The following is a 24112-nucleotide window of genomic DNA, read 5'->3' as shown; positions in this document are numbered from 1 at the left end:
AGAGAGAGAACAAATGCTCCAAGAGCAATTACAAGTGAAATTTTTTGAGGAGCTGCAGCCTAGAGAGGAACGTCCTGGGAAAAAGCCATTTTGAAACCAGAACTCTGGAGCAGACGCCAGCCACATGCCTTCCCAGCTAACAGAGGTTTCCTGGCACCATTGGCCATCCTCCAGTGAAGGTACCCCCTTACCTTGGACACTTTATGGACTTAAGACTATAACTTTGTAATCAAATAAACCCCCTTTATAAAAGCCACTCCATTTCTGGTATTTTGCTTAATGGCAGCATTAGCAAACTGGAACACATGTCTTTTGGGTAATCTAGTTCACAGCCCATCTCCTCAGTAACGTCTTCTCAATTTTCTCCTACCTATGGAATGTTGCCCTTTCAGCCAGTGTCACACAGGTTAACTTATTTTTGTTTTATTATTTAATGGGATTTTTTTTCTTCCTGGTTAAATGAATTAATTCAGCATTTAAAGAGCACTTGCTATTACCAGGCTCTTTACTAGACAGTGAGGATAAAGGCACAGAGTCTTTTCTCGGGTGCTCATGGCTAGTGGGGAAGATAGATGAATAAGTGGACAGTTACAATGGGAGCTAACAGTAGCCCTGGTCAAGGTATGCATGGGGTCCTATGGAAGCAAAGAGGAGAGGTATAAATGCAGGCTGACAAAGGAAGGTTTCCATGATTTGCAGAAATTTTTGTTGAGGCTTACAGATGAACAGAAATCGATAAGCACGTTTGCTCCTTTGAATTATCTACAGTTCCTGAAAAATAAGAATAGTTAATATTTATCAAGCTCTTGCCATGTCTCAGGCACTGAGCTAAATGCTTTGCATGTTTGATTCTCACAACTGACAACAACCCTATGGAGTAGATACTATTATTAGCCTCATTTTACACATGAGGAATCAGAGGCTCAGGGAGGTCACACACTAGGAAGTAAGGGGCATGGACTTCAAAATTAGGACTTTTTATTCCAAAGTCAAACACATAAGACTGATGCTTTGCTACGTAGCACGGTTTGGGCTCAACAGATTCATGATTTTTCCTAACCACAACTGTTTTCTAATTGGGCTATGGCAGATCCTTCAGTGCCAGTCTCCTATTTCTAGTTTATGTCTCCTTGAGTCTGTTTTACCTGTTGCTGTGCAAAGTCACTGTTGTAGGATATTTTGTTTCTTCAACTTCCTTCCTCTCAGTTAGTACCTCCAGGTATCTGCTCCAGACAAAGACACTGTGTGGTTCTCTTTAGCTGTCTTCCTGCAGGTTTGCTGTGAACCTTTTGCCTCCCCTTCTTATTCAGGGTATTTGACCCTCAGTTCTATCCCAAACATTCTGTCCTCTTTCTCAGAAACCTTAGAGCCTTACTCTTGAAGCCTGTGCAAGGATTGTGAAGAACATGAAACAACTCCATCTTTTCACATACTTGCTCCCAACTCAGTTCTTCACAGAATAAAATCATAATATTATGGATGTGCAAATTCCATAAGGATTCCTTGCTCCTTATTAATGTGGGAATGTTGTGTGACTCCAAGGGTTGCTCTCATCTTCCTAGGTTGACTGTCATGCTGCTGCTTGCCTAAATGTAGACTTCTTGATGAGGAAGTATGATGCTTGACAGTGTCAAACCAACTATGCGCTCAATAATTAGTGGGATAATAATGCCCTTCCCTTCATTTTCCACACATCAAACCTCTCCATCTTCCAAGACTAATGAAGTCTTAAAAATTCTGACATCTACCATTTTATCAAACCCTTAAATTGCCCAGTATTAGATGGCTTAAGTGACATAGCCAAATTTTTTACCCAGACATTTCTGAAATTCAAGGCGACACTCTTTTCATTCCTCTCTGTTTATTCCTCTGTATTCTTTGCCACCCCAATCACTCAATAAATATTTACTGAGTTCTTCTTTGAACAATATTCTGTGCTTTCTGTGTTTCTCCCCTAGCCAGCAATGATCTGTCTGTATCCTCAACTTTCTCTTTCGATATTAATCACACCTTCTACCTTGTTTTATAATTAATTTATAATTGTGCCATGGAAAGTTGCAAACATCTTGAAGGAAATCGCCACATCTAGTTTTTCTTAGATGCTATGCAGATCATGGTATTTGAACTACAGGTAATCCTTAATAAATATCTGATGAACAAATGAAAGAATGTATGCACCCATGAATATTAACTATTAGACCATTTTTCAGGTCTATGCTTTGATTATAATAACAGGTCTAGCTTCAGAAATAACTGGGCTTTAATTCGTGTCTCATAAGGAATCATTATTATGTCTGATATAATAAAATGTTGCCTGTAAGAGTGTCTCCCTGCTGTAACAATTTTTCCTTGACATATTTCTAAGTAGTACTAATATTCTAGCAATTGTTTGGTACTCACTGACCCAATTTTCAAAGCAGGTCAGTTGAGAATGGTTTTATTACCATTTCAGTCATGCACCACCCAATACAGAACCACCTTTTCTGGAGCAACAAAGCTCCTTCCAATGTGCTGCATCTCTCTCAGACCATTCCTCTAGGGGAATTGGAGGGGCAGGCGTTCCACATACGAGCTTATGTCAACCCTTCTCTCTTAGACAGACCCTTCATCCTATCCAATTTTTGTGAGTTGAGTTTCTTATTTCCAATAACATCGCCCAGTTTTCATGCTTCTGTTTTCTGTTGTCTCCCATCTTTTTGCTCCTAAGACTTCGCTATTGAGACTCCACTTTGGAATTTTCCCGAGTCCCTCCAATAGGGATCTGCTCATCTTGCATGCTCTCTTAGCTATTACTAAAGAGCCTAAGTACATCATAACTCACCTCCTGATGTCGTCAAGCCACCAGGCCCAACTCAGAAGAGGGGTGTCCCTTTTCAGTACATGTCCTTCTTTCCCCTTTAACGCTAGTCACAATACACCATTCTCAGGGAGACCTAAAACAACAAATTAAACCATTATGAGCTGTGGTTTACTAAACATTTCACTGAGAGCAGCATTATCATCATCATCCATCTATAGATGAGAAAGTTTATGCTCAGAATGGCTTAATTAGCTTGCCTAGTATTAATCTTCTTGTCAATGGGTCAATCCCTGTTTTTTTGACCCCAAATCCACAGCTCGCTATGCCAGCACTGATGCATACTAACATTCCCTTCCTTCAAAACCTATGTCTCAGTTTCATTACATTCATCTCTGTTTTGAGGTATTACTCTAGAGAGAACAATTGTGATTTTTTAGGAAGCAAAGGAGACATTTTGGGGACTGGTGCTCTCTGCTTTTCGGCCTTGGTATAGCCAGGGACCCTCAGTGAAGCACTAAGCCTGGACCCACCTTTATGGCTAACTTCCCGTGGTCCTTTTCTGACCACAGTAAAACTAATCTACTCCAATTCCTCTTCCTCAAGCTAGATTAATTCAAGCTGAAGTATTCATGATCAGGTCACTTCTAGGTACAGGTTTGCATTTTAAGAAGGACCTTCAAAGCCTTAACACAAGGAAGGGCAGGAAGTGCATGACGGGCCAGTTTCAGGCACTTTTCTACCTTCACACAGTATTGGCATTGCCACTAGTAGAAGTAGGAGGTGAGGCATCACCGCAGATGGTGCCCTTTATGGGCATTTTCTATTTCAGCTCCAATTAAGGAAAATGTGATAGAAATTATAATATCTGCCACTAGAGGGCAAACTAGCCAAATTTGGAAATGTTTGCTGGCCGTTGAGAAGTGGTGAGATTTTTTTTTCCCTGCTCTCACAGATCCCCCTGCATTAGACAAGAGAAAAGAGACTGGGGTCACCAGCAATAGTAAAAAGCAAAGGCAGCTCCACTGCTATTGATAAGAGAGGGTTCCCCCAGTATCTTCTCTCAGTGTTTATGGCCTTCCTAGTATTTAGTACCTGCTACGTGTCACCATGCTAGGCATTTTTCTTACATTATCTGCTGTGATCCTCATAACAGCCTTCTCAGGCTATTCATGTATATCTTTTTAGAGAAGTTATAGGTTTACAGAAGAATCATGCAGAAAATACAGAGTTCCCATATACCCTCTCCCCCTCCCCCATTATTAACACCTTGCAATAGTGTGGTGCCTTTGTTACAACCGATGAAAGAATATTATTATAATTGTACTATTAACAATAGTTCATACTTTACATTAGAGTTCACTGTGTTGTACAGTCTTATGTGTTTTTGTTTTTAATTTTTATTCTATTAACATGTATATAACCTAAAATTTCCCCTTTTAACCATATTTAAATACATAATTCAGTGCTGTTAATTACATTCACAATATTGTGCAACCATCACCATTGTCCATTACTAAAATTTTTGTATCACCCCAAACAGAAATTCTGTACCAATTAAGCATTAACTCTTCATTCCCTATACCTTACCCCCAGCCCCCAACAGCCTGTATTCTAGTTTCTTATTCTACCAAGGCAAGTTTTTTAAATCATTATTTTACAGATGAAGAAACAGGTTTATTATGGTTAAATATATTTAACCATATATAGAGCAAGCAGCTAATAGGTTAAAGAGTTGGGATTTGAATGGGGAGGGGGGAATAAATTGGGGCAGTTTGAAAAATGCTGAAATTAAATGATAAATCACCATTCAGGACCTCTAAAATGGCTTCAGGGTGGAGCACTGTCTGCTTAAGGCAGTGACTGTACTGGAGAAAATACCTTTAAACTAATCATATGTTTGTCTTATAAAAAATAAAAATACGAAATAGCATGAAGAATAAAGCAAAAACTACCTCCAAATCTTATCTAGGTTAAGCACTTTTAACCATTTGTAGTCAGGATCCTATTATCCTGCTTTTTGTTTAGTCTTGTTTTTATCGTATGCATTACCATGTAGATAAATATAGAATCTTCCCCATCAATTCTTTTTATTGTGGATATATATATATATAAATATATATGAAATAAAATCAGCCATTTTAACTATTTGTAAGTGTACAATTCAATGACATTAATTACTTTTACAGTGTTGTGCTACCTTCAGCATCATCCAATTAAAAAATCTTTTCATCCTCTAAAACAGAAACTCTGTCCTCTTTAAGCAGTAACTCCCCATTCTCCTCCTCACAGCACCTAGCAAGCTCTATTTTACTGTCTCTATGAATTTGCTTTTTCTAGATATTTCATGTAAATGAAATCATGCAATATGATTTTTGTATCTGGCTTATTTCACTCAGCATAGTGTTTTCAAGGTTCATTCATGTTGCAGTGTGTATCAAAGCTTCATTCCTTTTTAATGGCTGAATAATATCCCCCATTGCATGTATATATCACGTTTTGTTTATTCATCTGTAGATGTGCACTGGGGTTGTTTCCACTTTTGGGCTATTGTGAATAACGATGCTGTGAATCTTGGCGTACGATTATCTGTCTATTTGAGTCCCTGTCTTCAATTCTTTTGAGCATATACCTAGAAGTGGAATTGCCTCGTCATATGGTAAATCTATGTTTAACTTTTTGAGGAACCACCAAACTGTTTTCCACTGCAGCTGCATCATTTTACATTCACACAATGCACAAGAGTTCCAGTTTCTCCACATCCTTGTCAACCTTTGTTATTTTCTGTTTTTAAAATAATAACTATCCTAGTGGGTATGAAGTGGTATCTCGTTGTGGCTTTGATTTGCATTTACCTGATGGCTGATGTTGTTAAGCATCTTTTAGTGTGCTTATGGCTCATTTATAGTTCTTCTTTAGATAAATATCTATGCAAGTTCCTTTGCCCATTTTTAAAATCGGGTTGTTTGTCTTTTTGTTTTTCAGTTGTTTGAGTTCTTTATATATTCTGGTATTCAGCTCTTATTTGATATATGCACCATCAGTTTTATTCTACTATACTTAGGCTCTTTAAATCACTTATCCAGTCCTTGTTGATAAACTTTTCATTACCTTCCAGCTTTTTACCATTATAAACAAATAATGAATTATTTGTGTCTGCTTCTATCCAAAATATCCCCTCTTTTGTGAAATGGACTCCAGTCTATCTCCCTTAACTAAACAGTTGTCCACTCTTTTTTCTTCATCATCACTTTTTTTTACTCTCTGCCATGTCATTTCTTTTTAGCAGACATGAAGTAATAGTTCTCATGTTTAAAAAAAAAATCCTTGATCTCACTCCATTTTCATCTCTATCCCTATTTCTTTGTTTCCCTAGATACCTAAAAAATTGTAAAGAGTTCTTTGTACTTGCCATCTCTGCTTTCTCTTGAACCCTCCCAGACAGAGTTTTGTCAAGGTCACCAGTGACCTTCATGTCAAATCCAGTGTCTCAATAAATAGCGTACTGCCCAGCCCAAAACCTGAGAGTCATTCTTCACTCCTTTTTTCTTTACCTCAACATCTGCTCCAGCAGGGAAATCCTGATAGCTGTACCTTCAGAATATATCTAGAATTCAAGCACTTTCAACAGCCTCCACTGTCTCCTTCCCCCATCGTATCTTACCTGAATTATTGTAATCACATTCCAAGTGTTCTTCCTGCTGTCACTTTTGCCTATTTCCAGACTATTCTCCAACCAACAGCAAAAGAGTCTTACAGAGGGAATTGTGGGAAGATGGCAGAGTAGGGAGCTCCAGGAAACAGTCCCTCTACCAGAACAACTATTAAACAGGCAGCAACTGTCTGAATCAACTATTTCAAAACCCTGGAGTCCAAGAGAACACTGTATAGCATCCAGGGAAGAGCAGAAGGAAGAGATTGGTAAATTATGGAAATAACAATAAATTACTCCATCTGCGCTGTGGTTAACATCATCCATGTCCCACTCTCATGGCAGCAGCAGTGGGGTCTGGCCCCTGGTGTACCTTCCTGCCACCAGAGAAGGCCATAAAAATCTACTTCCCCAAGATCCATGTGGGCACGGGCTGATTGCTGATCACTGTTTTGGTTAGCAACTGTGGATCGCTGGGGGGCCAGAACTGAGAACAACTATTGTTCCAACCCACCCTGGACAAAAGCAGTGAAGGAAACAAAGACAGTACACTTCCTCAGAGCTGTGGAGGACAGTTGAAGGACTGCATTAGCTGTGCAGCAGCTGAGTAAAGAAAGCGCAGCTTTGGGGAGTTGTGGAAGAATCTTCTGGCACCCTTCATGGCCCCTCCCTCATCCCCACAGGGCAGTTTGGAGCCACCCACCACTTCCTTTATGGCTCCCTGACCTTGTCCCAGCTGGGAAAGACTGACTTGGGAAACTCCCCTCCAGTATGTCCCACCTCCCAGAATTTGCCATCCAGGCAAAAGCAGCTTGAGACCACAAAAGCAGTGTAAGAAATAATTAAGGCAGATGGCCCAGGGCAAAGGCCAGCAGGGGAACAACCCAGGAGAGGGAGAAGGTCTGTTTCCTGGGAACTCCTAAGGCCACCACAAGTACAAGCTCAGGACAAGATACAGGCTTGGGAAAGACAGGGAGGACCCTTCACTCTACATTTGTCTTGGGCTGAACTTCCTATAGGAGGGCTTAACTCGGATGGGAGCACAAGCCAGTGCAAAGCCAATTTGCAGACAGTGAAAGTTGTTTGTTTGTTTTAATTTTTTTAAATGTATCTTATTGAGATATATTCACACACCATACAATCCATCCAAAGTATACAATCAGTGGTTCACAGTATCATCATGTTTGTATTCATCACCATGATCATTTTTAGAAGATTTGCATAACTCCAGAAAAAGAAATAAAAGGAAAAAGAGCCCAAACATACCCCACCCTTCCTTCTTACTGATCACTAATATTGCACTCTACCCAGTTTGTTTTATGTGGTTTTATTTTGTTTTTTTTTCAACATTTTTTATTGTGAAATATAACATATATACAGAAACGATAACTTTCAAAGTACAGTTTAAGATATAAAGAGCAAATTTCAAAGTATGTTATGGTTACAGTTCAGTTATTTCCTTCTAGCTGTTCTAATACACTAGAGACTAAAAAAATATATATCTATATAATGAGTCAGTAGTCATAATTCTTTGTTAAATCCTATCTTGACTGTAGGTTAACTAAGACAATGTAGTATTGTCAGAGATGGATACATTAATCAGTGAAACAGAACAAAACATCCAGAAGCAGATCCATACAAACATGGGCAACTGAACTTTTTTTTCTTTCTTTTTTGCTATGTAGTTATACAATCATTATCAAAGACCAAGGCTATTGGATTACAGTTCCACAACTTTAGGTATTTCCTTCTAGCATTCCAAAACACTAGACACTAAAAAAGAAATATCTATTTAATGAGTCAGTATTCACAGTCATTTGTTAAATCCAAATTTCTCAGTTATAAAAGAAAAACTTTTATAGAGACTTAGATAGAGCCCAGTACACTCCCTAGGGTTTTCAGGAATATGAAAGGGGTTTTTCTGCTTAGTTTTTCTTGTTTTAGTTAGCCCCTGACTCTCAAGAAATCTGTGTCATATCACCAGCTGGTTACAAACTCAAGAAACAGACATCTCAGGGAATAAATCCCAGAGTTAAGATTTGAAAATATTAAAAAGTACAGTGTGCAACAAACTATGACAAGACAAACAAGAAACAGAAAGCTATGGTCTATGTAAAGGAATAGGATAAAAATTCAGAAAATATCAACAAATAAAACCAGATTGTGGACATACTGGACAAAGATTTTAAAAAGTGATCTTCAGTGTGCTCAAAGAAATGAAGGAAAATACAGAGAAAAACTAAAGGATATCAGGAAAATGGTGAATGAACAACATGAGAATATCAGTATAGACATGGAAATTTTAAAAAGTAACCAAACAGTACTACTGGAGTTGAAGACTACAGTAAGTGAAATGAAAAATTTCCAGGAGGGTTTCAACAGTAGATTGGAGCTGGCAGAAGAAAGAATTAGTGAACTTGAAGACAAGATAAGTGGAGCGGGTCAGGCTGAGGAGCAGAAAGGAAAAAACAATTATAAAAAAGCAAAAATATCCTAAGAGACTTTGGGACACCACTAAGCATACCAAATATCCATTGGGCGAAGTCTCAGAGGGAGAAGAAAGAGAAAAGAGCAGAAGGAATATTCAAAGAAATAATGACAGAAAACTTCCCCAACTTAGCAAAAGACGAGAACATGCACATCCTAGAAGCCCAGGGGACAACAAAGAATATAAATTGGAGAAAAATATACCTTGTTATATCCTGGTCAAACTGTCCAATGCAAAAACAAGGATAGACTTCAGAAAGTTTCAAGAAAAAAGCAATGTGTTATGTACAAGGAAGTCCCAATTACATTAAGCCATGATCTCTCAACAGAATCTGTGGAGGAAAAATGGCAATGGGTTGACATACTTAAAGTGCTGAAAGAAAACAATGCCAACCAAGAATTTGATATCTGGCAAGACTTTCTTTCAAAACTGAGTGAGAGATTAAGACATTCCCATATACCAAAAGCTTTTCCTCACACCATATATAAAAATCAATTCAAAATGGATCAAAGACCTAAAAATCAAACTCCTAGAAGAAAATGTAGGGAAGCATCTCCAGGATCTTGTGTTAGGCAATGATTTCTTAGACTTTACACCCAAAGCACAGGCAAAAAAAGAAAACATAGATAAATGGGATGTCCTCAAAATTAAAAACTTTTGTGTCTCAAAGAACTTTATTATGAAAGTAAAATGAAAACATACACAATGGGAGAAAATATTTGGAAGGCACATATCTGATAATGGTTTAATACCCAGAATATATTAAGAAATCCTTCAAATTGACAACAAAGACAGCCCAATTAAAGAATGGGCAAAAGACTTGAATAGATACTTCTCCAAAGGAGATATTCAAATGGCCATAAAAAACACATGAAAAGAAAAAAAAAAAGCCATGGAAGCAAGAGACTGAAAGCAATGAAACCCCAAAGAGATGGGGAAGAGCAGCAGAAGCTGCCATGTGGTAGAGGAACCAAGAATCACCAGCAGCCAGTCTTCAGGAAGAAAGCAAACCTTGGTGATGCCTTGATGTGGACATTCTCGTGGCTTCAAACTGGCACCAAGAGACATTTGGCGTGATTAACATGATGACTGAAGTGGCAGGACAAGAAGATGAGCAGAATGAACACAGAAAGAGAGAGAGAAAAAGCCATGGAAGCAAATAGCTGAAAGCAAGGAAACCCAGAAGAAAAGGGAGAGGCCAGCAGACGCAGCCATGTGCCTTGCTATGTGGCAGAGGAGTCCAGGATCGCTGGCAGCTGGTCCTCAAGAAAAAAACGTTTTTATGATGCCTAGATTTGGACATTTTCACAGTTTCAAAACATGCTAATAAATTCCCATAGTTAAAGCCATGTATTGTATGTTATCTGCTGTTGGCAGTGTAGCAAATTAGCACTCCTTAATAACTCCCAGTATAGCCTTCCTAATTAATTTACTAAATTTATGAATTATGTTCATTGTCTCACTGTTAGCATATTATCATTGTTATTATTTTTTGTTGAGTTCAGTTTTCAAACTTAAAACCATGAAAAGCCAGGTGTGCACAATTCCCTGTCATTGGTGTGCACTTGGCTTTGCCAGGAACCATACAATTACCAGTGATCCACTCAAAGAGAAGACTCCTTCCCAAGTTCAGTCTTGACTCTTTGTTCCCCTCTCTAAAATGCCTCTGGCCCTCTCCCCCATTTAACTTCCACTATTATTTGAAAGGTCCACCCAGTTTCTTCCAAGTTTTCCGTGACCTTAATCTCTCCCCTTTATGGGGCCTAGTACTTGTATGTTTTTATTTAGCACTTAATCATATACTTTTTGTGTTTTTATGTAATTGCATTATTATTTAACATTTTCACAGGCCTTTTTTTAAACATACTCGACCAAATCTGAAGGTTCTTGAGAGCAGAAACTGGTTTACAATTGCTTGTATTCCACGAGCATCTAAGGTTAAGCCTTCATAGAGTAGGTGCTAAATAAATGTTAATTGATTAATGAAAAATGAATAAATGAACTAGATGGAAGTCTGGAATCTAGAAAGAAAAGGCTGTTGAATTCAATAATATATCATGATTAATGTAATCAAAGTGACCGACTGCTTTCTGCCAATGTATAATTTTAAAGGTTTTGATCTTGTTTACCATGGTGTTAAGCTACTGAAATAGCTAATAAGTAGGGGGACATAATTGTGTCTTCCATTTCTACTAATTTTATTAAAGAATGGAGAACTATTTCTGTCCTTTTTAGACTCATCTGATGGAATTTGGGGTTTGTATTGCATGATTTGTATAAGTTGCTTGCGGATGTGTGAATCTGTGATTTTGAGAATGAGTGGTGCTTTGAAATCCACACGGGTGGCCTCTGTGTAATGCCTCCGCTTTAAATTGCTAACACGGTAGAAAGCTAATCCTGCTTCCTCTGATTTGTTTTTAAGTAAGCAGGTACTTTATTTGTGCAAAAAAGTCCAATCTGCTTAGGTTGTGATCAAGGCCTCACTAATTGCTTCATTCTGTTCTATATTACATCACTGGCTCAGCCCTTAACTATGTTCTTAACAAACTAGAACTAAACTGTGACATTTTTTCTTTCCATTTCTGACTGTAATATCTTTCATTGCAAGTTCTATATACTGTGTAGTTATGACCAATTGGCAAATAATAAGATCTGTATCTTTTCTATTAAAACTGAGATTACTTTTTCATGGATTTCCTATAAAAATTTGTTTTCAGGGAAAAAAAAACACATGGAAAGATGGTCAACATCATTAGCCATTAGGGAAATATGAATCAAGAGATACCATTTCACACCCACTAGAGTAGCTACTATGAAAAAATGGAGAATTACAAGTGTTAGAGAGAATGTGGAGTAATACAAACACTCCTTCATTGTTGGTATGAATGTAAAGTGGTGCAGCCACTGTGGAAGTTAAATATAGAATTACCATATGACTTGGCAATCCCATTTGTAGATATCTACCCAAAAGAACTGAAAGCAGGAAATGGAACATATATCTGCACACCAAAGTTCATAGAAGCATTATTCACCATTGCCAAAAGATGGAAGGAACCCAAGTGTCCATCAACCAATAAATGGATAAACAAAATGTGATATATACATAAATGAAATATATTATTCAGTCATAAGAAAGAATGAAGTTCTAATACACGGTGCAACATGAATGAACCTTGAAGACCTCATATTGAGTGAAATAAGCCAGACAGAAAAGGACAAATATTGTGTGAGCTCTTTAAAATGAAATGATTAGCATAAGCAAACTCATAAAGTTAGAATCTAGAATATAGGGGATGGGGTGGGGATCAAGGATAGGGAGTTAAGGGTTAAAATGTACAGAGTTTCTCTTTGGGATGATTGGAAAGTTTTAGTAATGCATGATGTGATGGTAGCACAACATTGTGAACATAATTAATAGCACTGAATTATATATTTGCATGTTAAAAGAGAAATTTTAGGTTGTATATGTGTTACTAGAATAAAATTCTTTTAAAAGTCTATGGAACTGCACCACCCAGTGAACCCTAAGTTAAACCATGGACAATAGTTAATAGTGCAATTATAAAAATTTTGTTTCGTCAGTTGTAACAAATGTACCACACAAATGCAAGATGTTAATGATAGGGAAGTATATGGGAATCCTGTATTCTACGCATGATTTTTCTATAAACCCACAACTTTTCTAATAAAAAAGACAGAGAGAGAGTCTATGCAAGTTTAAATCCTTGCTCATCCCAGCTCTGGTCATGATTTGCCAATACTGCTGTCTTACTGACAGTAAACCCCCCCTAGCCTTACCATGGTCTACAAGGCCCTGTGTGATCTAGCATTCCCTACACCCCGGCCCCATCTTCTACCACTTTATCCCACCCCATACTCTGCTCCAGTTTCACTGGCCTCTTCGAAGATCCTCAATACACGAATACACTTTCACCTTAACCTGCTCCTCCATCTGCTTGGGATTGTCTTTCCCCTGGTATCCTTATGGTCTGCTTCCCTAATTCCTTCAAGCCTCTGCTTAAATGTCTCCTTATATGAAAAGCCTTTCCTAGTTACTTTCCTAATTACACACCTACATACACACACACACACACACACACACACACACACACACACACTTGTTTGTCATTTGTCTCTCTTAACTAGAATGTATGCTTCTTGAAGGCATGGATTTTGGTCTATTTTGTGGTTGGTTATATCCCTAATTCCTAATCTAATGCCTGACGTATATAAAGGCTCAATAAATACCTGCTGATGAATGAATGGATGACTATTCATCTTCTTTGCAGTTTTCTCTTTACAGTAAGTTTTCTAGGAGTGGGATTACTGGCTTCAAGGGTATGAATATTAAAGACTTTTGATACATTTGACCAATTTATATTCCCATCAGCAGAATATATGACTGTGCCAGTGTCCCAACCGTCACCAAGAGGGGTTATGCCAAAACTTTTTATCTTTAGTTATTCCATAGGTAAAATGTTTTCTATTTGCATTTGGGGATTATTTGCAAATAACAATAATATTGGCTATTTGCTCATGCATTGTTTATGTGAATTCCTAGATTATGTTCTTTGCTGTTTTTCTATTGTGATCATTTTCCTTAATGACCTTTAAGTATTGTGTATTAAATATTTGTTTAAATTGCCAATTTTTTTTCCAGTTTTCCATTTGTCTTTCAACCTTGTTTTTGGTGTTTTTGCCAAAAAGAAATTAAAAATTTTTTATGCCTTGTGTTTTTTTGTTTCTCCATAAGAATACAGTTATTTGAATGAATATTTAAATACTGGGATTGTTCAGGTTTTGTCAGTAATGTTTATTAAATATATTCTTTTCTTGTAGATAATTTCTTGCTAAAGTATTGTGTCATGAATCTTGTAGAAGGAGGTGGTACAGCGCTACCTGGTACATCAAACATACAGTCTCAGGAATCCAGGGAGTAGGAATGCTATACCAAGGCAAAATTCCATGAAACCAATTACTTGGGGAGTTCACGGAAGATTGAACATGTATATATAAAGCAAGAGCCAGAGGGAAAACATTGTGTAACCCCTGGAAGCTATGCACTCCCATTGTTCTCCTCCAAAGAGAGACATGTAAATGAATATAAATACCCAGTTTGGGAGAAGCAGAAAGGTTTATACTGACAGGTTTCGCAGCTTGCAGGATCTTATATCTACTAGCTCTTTCCCTTCCCATCAGCAGTATCAGCTCACATATTTATCACCGCAAAGTGGAGCTATACGTATGCACAGGTGAGGTAGGTTTCTTTCCATCCACCTCCTCTTCTCCCCATGTACATCAGGTACTAAACATATCCTTAGGTACAGGACTTCTCTGGTCCCAATAAATTAGATGAGTTAGGGTAATGCTTCCTATCCATTGTGCTACAGATAGCGTAAGATGTACCCTGCTCCACCCTGGTGCCTGGGTGGCCTGAGTCTCCAACCCTTACTTCTCAAAGTACTGTATGTGGATTAGCTGCATAGGCATCTTCTGGGAGCTTGTTTGAAATGCAGATTCTCAGGCCTCACCTCAGAATCCACATTTTCACAAGATCGCCAGATGATTGCACATTCAATTTTGAGAAGCGCCTGAGACAGTTGACTCTAATGGTCTTGAGCAGCCCCATCCTTTTATTCTACTGTGATGTATCAATGTTACTGTTCTTTATTTGTTCTTTGATGTGGAAATGTTTAAGAAGCACTGATGATTCTAATCAGAGCTAAAAATAGGACTAGATAATGTTGCTGCTGTTGTTTTTTAATGGTCCTGGTTTCTGGAAAAGTCTAGATCACACTATTTAGTACTTGATTTTGCTGGCCTCTAAATGCTTCACGTATTATATAAGGTCTGCTGCTTTCTGATGACGTGTTTTTTTTTTTGCTTTTTTTTATCTTCATTTTATTGAGATATATTCACATACCACGCAGTCATACAAAACAAATCATACATTTGATTGTTCACAGTACCATTACATAGTTGTACATTCATCACCTAAATCAATCCCTGATACCTTCATTAGCACACACCCAAAAATAACAACAATAATAATTAAAGTGAAAAAGAGCAATTGAAGTAAAAAAGAACACTGGGTACCTTTGTCTGTTTGTTTCCTTCCCCTATTTTTCTACTCATCCATCCATAAACTAGACAAAGTGGAGTGTGGTCCTTATGGCTTTCCCAATCCCATTGTCACCCCTCATAAGCTACATTTTTATACAACTGTCTTCGAGATTCATGGGTTCTGGGTTGTAATTTGATAGTTTCAGGTATCCACCACCAGCTACCCCAATTCTTTAGAACCTAAAAAGTGTTGTCTAAATTGTGCGTAAGAGTGCCCACCAGAGTGACCTCTCGGCTCCTTTTGGAATCTCTCTGCCACTGAAGCTTATTTCATTTCCTTTCACATCCCCCTTTTGGTCAAGAAGATGTTCTCCGTCCCACGATGCCAGGTCTACATTCCTCCCTGGGAGTCATATTCCACGTTGCCAGGGAGATTCACCCCCCTGGGTTGATGACTGGTTTTTCTATGTTACAATTTTTCTGTGACATAAAACAATGTTTTGCAAACTTTGTAGGAATCATTTGGGGATGGTAGGGATCTTGTTAAAATGCACATTCTTATTCAGTAGATCTGAGATTCTGCATTTTGAGTAAGCTCTCAGGTGATGGTGATACAGCTGGTCCATGGACCACACTTAGAATAGCAAGGTTACAGAGCATTCATTTGACTCTCACAAGCTTATGAAGTAGGTGGGTTACATATTATCCCCATTTTACAGATGAGGTATCTGAGGAGCAGGGAGTTGAAGTAGCCTGCCCAAGATCTCACAGCTAGCAAGTGATGGAGCTGGATCCCCTGTGGTGTTTGCCTCTTGTAACCCCCTTCTTCCTTTGTACAGTAAGAGATAGATGGAAGAACAATGGAGACTGGTTCTGTAAGGAATTGCCAGAGGCTCCAGAGAAGTCTAGAGACTAAGGCCAAAATTTTCTGTCTCCTCTTTTGATGGTCCCAACTCGGGCATTACATTTTAGACTGGCATCAATGTGAATAAGAGTTTTGTACTAGGGGGACATTTTGACACTCTCTCAAGTGGCTGCAAAATAAGATTTCATCCAAGATGTTTATTACTTTAGATGTAGCTCAGTCCTGGCTCCCTTGTGGCAGTTTGAAAACAGACTCCTGGACTCCACATTAAGATAATGAATCAGAATTTTTGGAGACGGGAGCCCAGAAGCACTTTGTTTCCAAAGCAGCACGGGTGATTCTAATAGATATCAGTGTTTAATAAAACTACTGCTCTCTAGCTTTCCATCCTCATCCAGCTGATTCTAATAATGGAATAGCGAACATTCATTAAGAACTTACTACATGCCTGGCAATTACTCAAAGTGTGAACAGAGAAGCATTGGCTTCTCTGGGGAACTTGCTAGAAAGTTCAGACTCTCAGGCCCCACCCCACATTCATTGAATCAGAATTTTCATTTAACAAGATCCCCAGGAAAGTCCTATGTCCATAGAGTATGAGAAACATTGCTTTACATACAAAATCTCCTTTCATTTTATCTTTTCGACAAACTTAGGTGTGCTTTTTCAGATGTGAGGCCATTGAGGCCTAGGAAAGTGAGCTAACTTACATAAGGTCACACAGCTAATTAAGAATTCAAACTTGGTTCCCTAGAAGCTCTGCACTTAAGACATACTAGTGATTCTCACAATTTAGTATGCAGAAGATTTACCTGGGGAGTTTTATTAGATATTGATTCTTGGGCCTCCTCTCTGAAATTCTGACTCAGCCATCTGGGGCAGAGCTCTGAAGTCAGCATTTTAGCCCACCCCATCCCAGGGATTTTGAGGCAGGTGGTCACAGAATACGATTTGAAAAGCACTGCAGTTTACTTTACTTAACAAATATGCTTCAGGGAAGAGAACTAACCTGTGTTTCAAAGTGAGGGCTTGACTGATACCAGTATTAAAGATTTTTTTCCACACTGCTTTGGACCCAGATCCCCTGGAAGCCCTTGGAACCCCTCCCAAGCTTTGGGAAGAAGCATGGAGTCATCCCACTAGAGCTGATGGATAGCAGACACTGAGTCCAGGTAAAGAAAGATCCAGAATCTATTTATCTATCTATAAGAAACACAAAAGCCTGTTATTTTTCACAATCTACAAAATTGAACACAGGCAGGGATGTTGCTTACCTTTTAAAATTTTTATGATGATTTCATGTTTAATTTAGATCTCTGAATGGCTGTAACTCCTGCTAATAATTTCTGTACCCCTTGAACACGATAAAAACCAGCCAGCACAGCAGAATTGGTTTGTTCATTGCTGCCTCCCTCAGGGGATGGCACAGTTAAAGAATGATGAACAATAAGTATCCAGAGTGTGCAGAATTTCCCTACTCTCAAATTTTATTTCAACAGAATACATTTTTTAACAGAGTTTGTTTGACATGACACTTCACTGAAAGCCTCAGTTGCTACCCACATACATGCACATATTTACATTCCCTTCATTTCATTACTGCCACTGTGAAGGTCAGCAAGGAGAACTAAAGGGAAAGAAGTAGAAACAATATGTAGTAGCGAATTACTTTGTAAGACTCACTATTTTGAATCCAATCATTCATCCATTCCTTTATTTAGCAACATGATTTGAACATTTATTACACACCAGGCCATTTGGTAGCTACTTGAGTGGCAAATAGGAGTATTTCACAACCTCTACCCTCAAGGTACCCCTGTCTCCTAGAGAGGTGGGTAGGCTGGGGGGTGGGGGGAGGAGAACACAATAAACACACAGTTTGAACCCATTAACTCAATAAAGGAAATGTCTCCAAAAGATCTTTCTGGAATTTTAAAAATCTGTTATCAATAAGGAAGAAAACCACAGCTTGAAATATGTGACAGCCCCATGATCAGCCACTATTTTTTGAATACCTACTCAGTTTCAGACATACCTCACAGCCTCTTGCAATCTTTGAAAAATTATCCCAGACTTACAGATGAAGAGGTGAAGCCTCAGGAAGGTAAAGAGTTTCCCAGGGTTACACTGGGGGAACGTGGCATAATCAGGACCTGGGCTTATCAGACTCGAAAGGAGCAGACTTTCTACCTTGCCACCTTATCTCCATGGTTGAAAAGGTGACAAAGAGAAAAAAAGGAAAATCCATACATGAAAAAAAAATTGTCATAGAAAGTAACACCACTAATGATTACTGCCGGGTTTTTAGAAATTCAATTTTATGGTATTGGATAGTGTTTGGTCATTTTCTAGACGGGTAGATGGCCTGGGCCAGGCCAGATGGATGGTTTCCTCTTGGAAGGCTTAAAAGAGATCTATCTTATGAGAGTTGTCATATGATAAAGCTTAGTTTACCCAAAGGAGATCCTGGTATTAAAGTAGGATGCTAGATTTCTAGGATGAGATTTTATAAAGGGTCTTAAATCCATAAAGACAGAAAAAATCAACAAAGACTCAGAACAATACACACCACTATCTAGGTGCTGAAATCAATCACAGAACACATGAGTACCTTACTTGTCCCTGACTGATGGGTTCATCCTCCCTCTCTGAAGATCATGGTGTGTTAGAGCTGGAGTCAAGTCTGGCTGACTGTGTGTCTAAAGTTGCTGTATGTTGTAGGAATTAAAGGGTGTGTACATCAGTTCCTATAGTAATAAATGAGGACTCCAAATGTCAATGTTTGTAATAACAAAGGTTTATTTCTTACCCCTACATCCAACATGGATCAGCTACCACTCTGCTCCACACCTCTCCTCTGGGACCCAGGCTCATGGAGCAGCCTCAACCTGGAACATTGCATGTCATTGAAACAGAGGGAAAGAGAGATGGCAAACCGTGCTCTGGTCCTTAGTGTCACTTCTCCCACTTTTCGTTAGCCTAGTAAGTCACATAGCTACTCAAGAGTTCAACAGGACAGGCTTTTATAAACCTCTCTCAGAGGCAGACATTTGGTGATGAGTAATCCAATCTACTCCAGTGAGTCAGAGATATGGGACCTATATTTAGGAATCAAATACAACTGCAAGGGAAGACCAATAAGGCTAGCACCCACTGTCAGACCCCAGAAAAGGAATGTCTGATCCAGGGGCCCTGCAGCTTATCTCACAGATACCAGGTGCACCATAAACTAAGGGTTGAAGGCTGTTTTAGAAATCCCAGTTATAGAGGCGCCTAGACCCCAAAAGGTGGATAAGACAAGATCAGGTAGACCTATAGGATGGACAACCACAAGCAAGCCAAAATGCCTGCTTCCTCCACATAGATAATACAGCTGCACATCAAAGAAGAGTAGTGTGTTCAAACCCTAACAACCAATCAGCTCAGAAGTTGATAAGCCCACACCCAATCAGGGCACAGGACACACACAGCAGGCACCCTCCCCACCCCACCCCTCCACCAACACCCTTCCGTCCCAACGTGGTTTTTTCCTTTAAAAAATGCTGCTCTCAGATAGAGAGCCGGAGCCATTTTCTTTCTTTCTTTTCGCTGGCTCCCACCTGCTTTCTTCCTCTAATAAACCTTAAACTCTCTACTTAAACTATGACTCGCTGCGTTGTGTGGATTCTTCAATGACTCCGACCTAACACCCACCAAAATGGAGGAACACAGATGACAATGTTGACCTTTACCTGAGCCCTGTGATCCTAGAAAACATTGAAGGTTAAGAAGTCTCCTCACCCTTTGAGTTCTGGAAAAAGGCTTACTGCAAAGAGCCACGCTTCCTCATGTGACTTAGAGAAGAGTCACAGATGTCCCCTTGTTTTCCTAGGACCAGGCCAGATACAGACCCTCCGAATTCCCATTCTTTGTTCTCATCATTGATTAGCTGAACTGCTTGCCCACTGATTAATTGGAGCAAAATGCTTGTTAACCAAACTTTGGTCAAGCTTCTTTCCTTCCTCCAGATACCTATACTTTAGCTCACCTTCAGCCTGAGCCAGAATCAGCCTCTCTTGAAGAGCCCCGTCATGAAAATCACCTGGTTTCAGCATAAAACATTCTGTGATCTACTGTCTGATCATGCTATGTTTTCATTCCACTTCCCCACACCTGGTTCTTTATTCCTCTTTAAGAAAGAAAACTCTTTTGGCCTAACCCTGAGACCCTTGCCAATTTTATAGTCAGAGCATTCTCCCTATTACAATACTTCCCCTCCCCTAATTGCAGTAGCCACACCCCCACCCCACTGCCTCTCAAGGTCAAGTTCCAGTCTCCAAAATTCTTTCTCTTTTCCCCACTATCAAAATCACCAATCTAGTTTTCTTGGTTGGGGGCCTAAATTGTGATATTAATTAAGAGCAGTACTCAGGAATGTGTAGCTAGACTAATTTACACCAAAGTATAAATGACTGGAATACATTCAGTATGTTATCTTTCTTAGGAAAATTTGCATTTTGAAGCTTCCCAGGGACAATGCTTCAACTAAGCAAACACTGGCATAATAGTGGCTTGCCAGTAAGGGAGCTGTTTTGAGGGCTCTTTCCTGGTTTATCCTAAACAAACTGTACCAGCTTCCAGTATTTGCTAGCACTAGGTTAACACAATTCAAGCAGCCCAGCAGCTGACGGCTTCTGCCTAGTATTGGTTCACTTTCAGCAAGATGGTGTGAATCTGGATCTCAGGTGTCTATACCTGCACGACCGGAAGAAAAGTAGTAATTAGAACATCTTATGACATGATGCTTCATGATTTCCAAGTAATTTCCTATGCATTAACATAATACTCAAAAAGTCCATCATAGGGGCAAGGGAAGGTTTATTATCTCCTATTTTATGAATGTGGAAACTGAAATTCAGAGAGCTTAGGTGACTGATCTAAAGTCACACAGCAAATTAGTGGCAGCACAGGACAGAGGAGCCAAGTCTCCCACACCTATTCCAGTACTTTTTCTTTGTACGGTGCTGCTCCTTCAGCCTCTGCATTGGCCTGGACTGTCTTCTGTTTCAGACCTTTTTGGGTGTTTGGAATTTGGATCAGGCAGGGCAAAAGTGCAAGACGATAAGGGGTGCACTCACCAGTCAAAGCCCCTGATGCTCAGCCCCATCTTGGACATGGCTACAGTGCTTTGCAGCAGGGCATCACCTCAGTAGCGGGTGTTTTCGTATATTGGTATTCAACATCTATGTAGTTATTGATTTCTTTCTCAAAGGGTTCCATCTGCCTTCTATTTAATTATGTTACTAATCTTCATTCCAATCCTTTGAGGATTTTTATCCCTATTCTACAGAGGTGCAGGTTTCCAGGGTTACCAGAAATCCATAAATTGAAGCCTTTCTCTGGCTTTTTTGTAAGGGTCCTTATCAAAGGAAATTTTATTTTTCTTCATCTTTTATTTCTGGATTGTGTCTCTCTCAGAACTTTTCTCTTTTACTTCTACTTGCAGTTCATCTGTTAAGAATAATTCCTGAGAAGCTGTTTGTGCAGAAGAGGGCAAAATAAATTATATACATAGTATCTTCATGAGAGTTAAAACAAAACAAAACAAAACAAAAACAAAAACAAAAACCCCTACATCAAGGCCAAAGTCATGAGTTGGAAAGTGCTTTGCTCTTGGAATTAGCAGACTGGACCCAGTCTCAGCCTGCCAGTACCTAGCTGTATGGTCCTGGCCGAGTCGTAATTGCTCTCATCTAAGTCTCGGTTGCCTTATACGTGGGATGGGGAAATAATAACTGTCACATTGGGTTATGAAGATTTGATGAGATGATTTTGTCAGACAGGGCTCCTCAAATTCTAATATGTTTAGGAATCACCCGGGGGAAATTCAGGTTAAAATGTAAATTCTGAATTAGTAGGTCTGGAATGGGGCCTGAGACTCTGACTTCTACCAAATTCCCAGATGATTCCAAAGTGCAGCCAAGGTTGAGAACCACTGTCTAAAGAAATATTGGAGCAGCACTGTGGCTACAACCAGTGCTTAGTGTCTGAACACCAAGGGGAGGAGGTAATCAGCAGCAGCTATAAAATTTCCCCAATTCATCTTTCCTGATTTTTAAGACCTGCCACGAAGTAGTGTTTAAATGCAGCATTTATTGTTTTTCTTTTTATTATTACAGAAGTAATGAGCAATGTTTTTGGACATGAGGCTAGCTCACATCTCACCACTTCTCTTGGCTGACATTCAGATTGATTTACAATGCCAGGGGCTAAAGGCTTGAAAATATTTCCAGCATTTTACCACAGAGGCAGTTAAATTAAATCCAATTCTTAGGACCTGTGAGATTAGAGTACTGATCTATTCCAAGCTACCTTAAAGACCTGTCCATAGTATTATAGGAGCAGGAAGAAGTTAAATTTGGAAGGTAGAAACTATTCCAGAAATAAGAAGTTGCAGCAACTGTTTACATATCAGATAAATTGTTGCTTGGGATGGTGAGAAATTTGCTGTTGAATTTGTCTTTGAAATTTGATGGATTCTTGACCCAGAGACAAAACTTGCCTTCTCTCACTTGGAGAAAGTGGGCAAAGTCTTGCTACCATCAGCATTTCTCTATATTCCCATGTCCATACCCTCTATCTAACTCACAGGTACTGATCAATCTTGTGGGAGGGTTGTAGACCAATCAGGCTGCTAACTCGAGACATTTGGCATCTTCAGGATTATAAGAACTAAATTTGTGCAATGCTCTATGGTTCCAAAAGCACTTTCACTTTAATTATCTCATTTGATTCTTATGACTCTCCTTTTTAAGCCAAATACCATTATTTCCATTTTCAATTTTAGAGAATTTATGTTATGTGCCCAAGGTCATACTGTAAGTGGCAGAGCTACAACACAAAACCAACTTTTGACCGAAGAGTGTTGCTGTTTCTATGATAATATATCTATCCTTGCTCTAGAAAAGTATTTTTTCAATCCTGTACTCACATCAGAACCTTTTAAAAAAATACTGTTGTCTCATCCCAGACCAATTAAATCAGAATCTTTGGGGTGGGGTCTAAACATCCATTCACATTTTTTAAAAATTCTGAGGGCGATTTTAATGTGCATCCTGGGGTGAGAAATCACTGCTCTGGAAGAAGTTTTTGGGATTGCCCTAGGAAATTTTTTTCCTTCAAAAGGCAGGTATCTGTGTATGCAAAGCCAGATCTTGTTTCTGGGCTTGGTTCCTTGAACATGTGATTTCTGGCACCTAGTACAGTGCCTGGCATTGGAACAGGCAAAAGAACCAGTTACTAAGTCCTTATGATGGATCAGGTGCTCTCCTGATCATTTAACTAGTCTACACTGCAGTAAGATAGGGATCGCTACCTCATTTTATAGATGGAGAAGCTAAAACATATCAGAGTTAAATAATTCGTTCAAGGTTGAGCCACCTGTAAGTAGCAGGGCTGGTATTTGAACCCACAGCTGCCAATTCCAAAACCAAAGTGTATTCCTCTAAACCCTGGCAGAGAATCTGATTAACTTAAGGCCCTGGCATTGGTATGCTTCGAAAACCTCCCAGGTGATACTAATCTATAACTACGGTTGAAAATCACTGCCCCACACCATTCTGCCTTTCCTAAGTGTTCAGAATCCATCTGTTGAACTTGAAGGGTACTGAGGAAGGGCTTCTTTGGTCATACAGAGATACAAATACATGCACACATATCAATCTGCACACAGATCTCTTCCCACCCCTCCACTCCAAATTAGAATGGACAGACTTTCATTTCACAGGAAACACTTTTCAGAATAGGATATGTCAAGCCTTTTCTGAGAGCAGAGAAAGGAGAAAATGTGCCTGAAAGCCTTGATATATGAAAGGTGGTTGGGCAGAGGGAGGGGACAGGCAGAAGCAGATAGGGAAAAAGGTAGAAAGTTGAGCTGGGTGCCACAAAAGACAGGCTTGGACATCTTTACAGTTTTACCTGAAGTCAGTCTGTACTAGGAAGCAGCCAAGTCTTGGCAGGCAGATGTGATCATTTAGACCAAACTATAAAGAATAGCCTTGTGATGGGTGATCATTAAGAGGATTAGAAAATGGCACTTTTAACTTGCTGTATCCTGGCATGGGCTCCAGGAGAGTGGGTTAGCCCTTTTGAAGGAAACATAACAGATACCTCTCATTGGATCGATTCCCTGGCCCCACTCATATTCATAGGAACCACTTATACACAATACCCTCTGGGTTTCCCCATAGAGGTAAATGCATTTCAGTC

General features: G+C 39.2%; 1 long non-coding RNA gene across 3 annotated transcripts in view; it reads left to right on the top strand.

Moving 5' to 3' along the window:
• Window positions 1–24112, top strand: part of LOC119538261 — a 130699-nt gene that overhangs the window by 19977 nt on the left and 86610 nt on the right. For all 3 annotated transcript variants that reach the window (XR_005217533.1, XR_005217531.1, XR_005217532.1), the window contains exon 2: window positions 16945–17037. This is a non-coding gene — a long non-coding RNA (uncharacterized LOC119538261). The remainder of the gene's footprint in view (window positions 1–16944; window positions 17038–24112) is intronic.

This window comes from Choloepus didactylus, chromosome 6, assembly GCF_015220235.1.
Source record: "Choloepus didactylus isolate mChoDid1 chromosome 6, mChoDid1.pri, whole genome shotgun sequence".
Lineage (NCBI taxonomy): Eukaryota > Metazoa > Chordata > Mammalia > Pilosa > Megalonychidae > Choloepus > Choloepus didactylus.
This window is presented reverse-complemented; position numbering and strand designations above follow the sequence as displayed.